General features: G+C 40.1%; 1 pseudogene; it reads left to right on the top strand.

The window, feature by feature from the left end:
* Positions 1-1,552: 1,552 nt before the first annotated feature.
* The window catches only part of LOC106721959, a 63,001-nt pseudogene continuing 56,936 nt past the window's right edge, over positions 1,553-7,617 (top strand).

The following is a 7,617-nucleotide window of genomic DNA, read 5'->3' as shown; positions in this document are numbered from 1 at the left end:
AAAACAAACAAACAAACAAAAAAAACAATTTAGTGTAACTAAAGCATTAGAGCTTACGTAAGTTAAATTATTCTAGTAATAAGAGAAGAGGCTACTTTGATTTATTAGGGTTTTCCAAGCATGAACATTATATTTATGGTGTTCATTTGAGTCGTTCTACAAAAAGTCAGAGGGTTTTTGAGCAGCCTGCCAGGCTGAGCTGAAAAAACAGTTGGAATATTTTGGAAGTTTATTCTTATATATTCTTTTGAGCGCTAATGGTTGTTGGCTGATGTTCTGGAGGGGAAGAAAACTTGTAAATTATTTTCTTTATCCTCAAAGTAACTAACCAAATTAACATTTTAGTCTACCAGTCTACCATCATTCCAGTTTTACAAGGGGAGCAGATTATTATTGGTATGTTGTAATGGACAGCATAGTGCTCCATACTGAAAATGATTTCTAATCTAAAAGTCAAGAGAGTTAAACTGATATTCTGAAACCTGATATTTTGAAATCTGCCTCTGAGTGAAGCTTGATGTTAGCATGCTTCTTGGTGCACTTGAGTTTCCAAAAGGTCTAATTGCAAAACCCCCACATAGTCGGGTGAGTAGAAGAGCAGAACTTACTGGGAGTAGTCGAGAGCTGGAAGTAGGAACAAGGATGCTCGTCAACACCATGGTGAGACCTGTGTCCTAGTGTGGACAGCATGAGGCTATGAAGAAGCATTAGGCTAGCAAAGGGATTTGGCATGGGTACAAGTCTAACTCGGCTACCAATTCTTTACTTCCATGATGACTAAGTTTCAGCAGTGGTAATGGAGGGTATTTTATTTTAAGGTGTTGATCTCGCTGTGTTGGAACTGGCTAATTTATGGAGTTCAGCACCTGGCCTACATTTACATTAATGGAGAAACAGTGGACAGATGGATAAGTAACATTCTACAGTTTGCTCTCCAATTAAAAAAAAAAAAAAAAAAAAATGGCTTTTACTTTTTAAAAGGACAAATACCTATAAAAGGGACCCAAATTAAAATGGAGAAAAATCTCAAATATTCTGAAAAATGGAGGCTTATTCAACGATAGTGATGTGTATTAAGGTTATTTGGGCTTTAGATTTCAGGTCTCTCAATTTTGGTAGGTATGGTAGAATTATGCTTATCCAAACATCCAACCTTAGTGATCGGGAGCTCAGATGATTAGGAATGAAATAGGGAGCCCAGTGCTGGATAAGGAGGCCTATATAAGGGATCATAATGTGAACTTTTTTCTTCATTGGGAATATTTCTTTGATCAAACTCCTTTTTTTTTTTTTTTTTTTTCTTTCTTTGTGCCTCTCCTTTGCTGACTCAAATTCATTCACTTTCATAGTAACCAATTTTGCAGTTCATAAATGAATGATTTCAGGTGAGGAATAATCTGTAGGAAAGGGAAAGTTAAAGTTTATTTTTGTTAGCTTTTACTTCTTAAATTGCTGCAGCTAACCTAGTATTGTGAGACTTTTTTTTTCTTTTTTTTTTTTTTCTCCCCCCTTCTCCATCTCCCTCTCCCTCTCTCTCAAATGTATCTATACAGGTAGATACTGGTGTCCTTTTTCAGGGAGATAGCTCGGAGAAAGAATTTTCAATATACCCCTTTGGAAGCACAAGTCTTACAAGGTTTGATATATTTTTGCTGCCTATAGAAATAATTAGAGATTTTTATTTCTGCTCAGTCCATCTATTTGATCATGCCTTAGTATTGAATTTGTTCCCACAAACATTTGCATTGCAACATACTGTCCTAAACCAATGCCAAGTAAATCTTCTCTTGTTTAATTTCCACGTACCCTGTATTCTCCTGTCATAGACATGCTGTCATGTAAAAGGCTCCAGCTGTGAGAGAAATAGTGAAAAAGAATTGGGGGGGAAAAAAGGAAGATTTTGCCTGAATGAGCAAATTCTTCACACACGCACACTTTTTTTTTCTCTGAACATACAATTTACTTTAAATTGCAAGTGTTAAATTAAATCTCCAAATATGTCCTGAATTTACATTGAAAGAGAGGCAAAATTCTGTACCAATAACTTCCGCCTCTTCCCCAAAACCTCATGTTCTATACTTAAATTTTAAACTATTCTAAGTTAATAGATTTTGCTTTCATGTTGCACTGGGATTGGGTTCTGATGCTGGTTGCTGTTATGCTAGTGTAAATCTGTAGTGTATCTAGCAAAGGAATTGGAATTAGGTGTTTAATAGGCAGCATGTTACTTTTCGTTACTGAACAGTGTTAACTCGCAGATTAAACTTGTACTTTCAAATTTGGTCTTCAGAATTAACCAAGAGACGAAGGAAGAATGATGAGACGAAGTGAAGAGCAGTTGTAAAAAATCCCGTCTCAAAATGCAAAGTCTTGGAGGTGGCTTCCTTAGCTACACAAGAAGAAAATAGGATGGGAGAAGAATTTGTCAGAGGGGGTGAGTGATGTACCCCATTATACTGTAAGAAGCCCAGGCTAAGAGCTCCCTCTGGCAAGGGTCTGAGAAACTGATGGAGGCAGCACAGATTCTCCTTGCCTATGGGTGAGCCATTGCAGAGAGGTCCTGCCCTCCAGTATGCGGTGTAACTACTTGAGCTAGATGCTGGGTAGGTTTTTCCCTTCAAAGTGAGCTTCTTCCCACTAAGATCAACTGCAGTACTTAAATGACAGTAGATTCAACGCTGTAGTTAAGTATTTGTCTAGCCTGTTGAACTTCCTGCTTCCACCCCCTCCACTTTAAGACAATTTTACATGAAATTGTAGCCTTTTCGAAGTAAGCTGTTTAATCTTAGAGCTGGCAAGAACTTTCTCTGAAACATTTCAAGCGTCTGCTTTTTGTTTGTGCAATAACTCCAAAGTGGTGGTAGACTGAAGCCCTTATTTATTAGGTAGATCTTGATGAACAAATTTCAGCCTAGCTTTTCTTGAAAAAGGGTTTAGATAATAGTAAAATTCCAAAGTTTGTACTGGAAATGTGTCACAAACTTAATTACATAAAACTATATAGAATTCTATAATAAAACCTGAACTGATCAGTTAAATAATTCAGGGTAGAATTTTATTTCAGTTTAATGAAATCTCACAAATGCAGAATTAATGTCTTTGGGCATGTTTAAAGGGTAATTTAAATATTTGATGCAGCTTTTAAATGTTTTCTATTATTTTTTTAATCATAAGAAATTTCAGCTTATACCAGTTTGATCTCATCTGACCTTCGGATTACTAGCACAGATCAAATAATGTAACCCAATCATTTCTGTATTAAGCCCAGAACTTTTTGACGTACAACATATTTAAAAATATATGTAGTCTAAAGGTATCTTGTCCACATGACTTTGTCCTCAAAACTGTCAAAGTTGATATTGGGGGTGAGGGGGCTCCCCTTTCATACAGCCCATATAAAATGTATCCTTTTTTTGTTCCTTATTCTTTGTGGAGCACAACAAAAATACATACTGGCCTGGAACAAACTGATCAAATTTGCCATGCAGTTTCAACAAAGATTTATATGTTTTGACAAAAACTAGCACAAAAAAACCCCCAAACCTTGCCAGCTGCAGCAAAGCAATGTCATAGAAGAAACCATACAATATCAGTTTTTTGAAAAGGATTATACCTGTAACTTAAAAATCAAGTTGGCTCACAGTTGGTGGATATGGGATTGGTAATGGCAGACAAAGCTTTCATCTCCGAGTCTAGCTTAGTTCCACTCAGGGCAATAGCAATTGAAAATTATTACCTGAGGTGTTCGTGCAATAAGTTTAGAGCAGTGGTTTTCAACCTGTGGTCCGTGAACCCCTGGGGGTCCACAGACTGCCTAAGGAGTCTGCGAAAGATGACTACGATCAATCAATAGTATACGAATACCCACACTTACAATTCAAAGTGGTCCACACCTCCATTCAATTTTTTTTTAGGGGTCTGCAAATGAAAGAAGGTTGAAAACCACTGGTTTAAAGGGCACCTTGGCATAATAGAGGGAAGAAGAGCATACAATCAGTGCCCAGGCCATCACAGGTTTATGGATTTTGCTCTTGTGGGCTGAAATCTAGCACCTATCACCAGCACTGAATGCACCTGCTTTTTTTTTTTTTTTTTTTTTTTAAGAGGAAAGTTTAGCTCACATGTTAAATGTAGAAGTATTCATCTAAGAAATATTAAGGGATATTACTGCATGACTTTGGGGTAATTTGAGCATTGTTGCTGCAGTATCCCATCTCATCAATCTAGGCAATGATACGAGTTCAGAGGCTTGTAGCACCCTCTCAGTCCACAGGGAATTGAGTGTCATGGCATATACAGAAAATTAGATCCTCAGCCGATGTAAGTTATTGTGGCTCCTTTGCTTACAGGCGAGTTAAGATGATTCTCTCGAATTGTGAATTGGGTCCGAGACATACAGTGGGATCTGCCTCCTATTGCATCCTGTTTTCTTTCGCATATGACCTTGGAAAGTGATGTTGTGTAGCAGTGTATATGGTCTCTTGCTGCAGACAGTCACAGTAGATGATTACCCCAAGTTGCTATAGTGGAATCACGTGGCCAGCTGCCTAGTACTTTGTGCTGCCACTTGAACTGAAATGTAAAAAAAGCCTGCGACTAGCAAACCAGCCAGTTGCATTTTTGAAATATCAAGTAACCAAACAACTAGTTGTTAAATCAGCTGTTTGCACCAACATGGGATCAAGTCCGAGTTCACTTTAGAGCTCTGATACCCTAGACTGTTCTATTAATGTTTCAGTAATAAATACCTCCGTTTGTATTTCTCGTTTTGAAGCAGATGAAGCAAACTGACAGTTCAGCAGTCTTTTTTCATATCATCAGCAAGTTGATTTAAATTGAGTGTACAATGTTGGCTGCATTCCTCTCATGAGCTGCATAAAAAGTTTGCTAAATTGAAGTGCCAGAGCTGTAAAAACCTGCTGAAGTGATTGTTTCCAGAAAAAAAAAGTCATAGGAATGGTTAATCTGTTACGGTGGCAGAGCATGTGTGAGACTTGTGTCTTGCTGGCTTTACATTCGTGAAGGTAGCGAGGAGGTTTGCCGAGCAGAAGGGGAAAACATTTAAGGCTTGGAAGCATAAACTGCATTCCTTTTGGCATTATGAGTCCTTTACCTCACTGATAAAATATCAGTGCGCAGAAGTGAGAACAGGTGTAAAATATTTTTAGAAAAACCTTGGCATACAGTACAGAACCTCCCCCCCACCTCGCCCCTTTTTTCCCTGTATTTTTTTCCATGTTCATCAAAAAACCAAAAGAGCATGCTGATGCTTGCATGTTTGGTGGAACTTTCTTAATTATATTGCTCCTTTGACAATTTGTATGTCACTTCTGAGACAGAGGGGACTACTACCGGTATCGCTCCTGCTTTTCGATGCACAACTGCTGTTTTAAAACAATTTGCTGCCTATATGTCTTCGTAAAGCTTGTGTTGCTACTTTTCCTTTCCTCTTTAGCCCTAAAGACTTCCCATGTTATGTAAAGTAAAGAAGGAGCAGCGTGGCATCTGGGGCGATGTCAGTCTTGGGATCCACGTGAATTTAATTCTTGGGATCTGTGTGAGTTTCAAAGTGTGGGTTATATCAATAGATCTAGGAAATGTATTTGAGACCCTTGACCTGAAGTCTCTTCCTTAGCACAATACATTAATTCCCTATTGCCTACACTCTCCTCTCTTGCCTCTCTGCCTCTCCCTCCTCACTCACTAAGTACCTGCTGATCTGACACATTCACATCAGGAATTCTTCTAGCCATCGTTGGCAGCGTCAGCAGAGAGGCCTGGTATTATCTGGTCCATTGAGCCTGAGCTAGCCTCTCAGGCTAGTCCCTCCACGTTGTGGCACAGTCAGCTTTGACCATAATGTCTGTTGAAAATGTACCCAAACTTGTGCGTGTAATGTGCATTGGGCTTTGTGGACTTGAGGTACCTAGAGGCATGCTGAGTACTGTGTGCAGCACTGACGCAAAGCCCAAATAAGCTCAGCATCTGGATAGTGTATGCGCACTCTTTACTGCATGCACTATGCATAGGTGAATCCATGCAAAGGTTTGCAAAGGCCCTGTTCCTATGGGGACAAAGCAGAGATGGTGGGGTACTGGATGGGGTCTCCTTGCTTTGTTGGGCAACCTGGGGCATGACACCGGGCCTCCTTGTGCCTCTACTCCCCGTCTGTAATAAGAGAATAGCAGTCCTCATCTCCTTTGTAAAGCATTTTGTGATCTTCTGATGTAGACTTAGGTATTGTTGCTTCTCAGCGGTTCAATTCTGACCCTTGTATTAAGCTTGTCCGCTTTTCTAAATACCCATTGAAAGTCTGCAGAAGCCAGGCTGGCATTCTCTCTTTTCATCTCCTATAGATGATGTGGCCTTTGAGGGTCCCTTTTGCAGCACACAGCTCAGGTTGGTTTGCATTAAGATGATCTTTAATTTTCCAAACAAGACATACAGAAAATGAAGCGCTTTGGCTGCTGTTGTCCATGGTATACAAGAGCCTGGCATGTCTGCCAGTGGGACAGGAAAGTTCTCAGAGCAATGGGATCTCACATGTTGACTTCTGTGTTCCTGTACAAGCCTGTGTGCTTGCATGTCAATAGGTATAGAAGTACCGTATATGCTCTTCTAATACCAATCGTGCAGAAGAAATTCTACACCAGCCTATTTCTTGAAGTTGTTCTGAGACAACAGTTAAATTAAATTCATATGAAGATTTTGCAAAGTAAATTAAAAAAAATCAAAACCTTTTGGCTTGCATGAAATGTAAAAGTTGCTGTCCTACAGATGTGGGGACCTGGACTCCTGTGCTCTGATTCTGATTCTGCAGCTAGCTATGTAATCTGAAATGAGACTTTTGGATTGCGGGGGTGGACTCCACCTGAATCAGGCTTTCGAGCACCCACACCCACCTGTCCTTTTGACACCAATGGACAAAGTAGGCCTTCAGTCCCTCTTAAAAGCAAGCTCTGGTAAGATCTCAGCTTGGGCATCCCAGAACTGATGCATGTAAAGTTGGAGCTGACATTTGAAAATGTTACTCATCTGGGGATAACACCCGCTCTCTAGGGATTTGTGAATCTCATTTTACATTTGTAAAGTGCCTTGAGCTTCTTGAATGAAAAGTGGTGTTTGCCTTAACAGTGGATGTTTCACCTTTCAGCAGGTGCTGCATGACAGTCCCCGTTAGTTCATTCAGGCTACACAGTGCCAACCCCAAGCAGTAGAAAAACCCTCATTCAGGTTGAAATATTGTCAGCCCGGCTTAAACATCATGAGATTTAATAACTAATAAAGATTTCTGTCAACAGGGTGCTCTGCTCCTTTAACGACTTGAGAGAACCAGAGCCCAGCAGCCTTGTTCTGGGGCAGGCCAGCTGGCAGGTGAGAGCAATCTCTTGATTAAGGCACCCTCCAGCTGGGAGACTGAAGAGAGCTCCCAGGGAGAAGAGAAAAGGGGAGGCTCTGGAGGAAACAGCTTTGCTGTAAGTGGTTATGGATGATACCTGCATTTGGGCCTCTCCTACAGGTTTTGGGGATACATTTCAATGAAGAGGCTGCAGACAGAGGCTGACTGTTGGGACCCAGGCTGGTGAGTTGGAGACTGGCTTGAAGCTATATTATTTT

Source organism: Alligator sinensis, unplaced genomic scaffold, assembly GCF_000455745.1.
Source record: "Alligator sinensis unplaced genomic scaffold, ASM45574v1 scaffold876_1, whole genome shotgun sequence".
Lineage (NCBI taxonomy): Eukaryota > Metazoa > Chordata > Crocodylia > Alligatoridae > Alligator > Alligator sinensis.
This window is presented reverse-complemented; position numbering and strand designations above follow the sequence as displayed.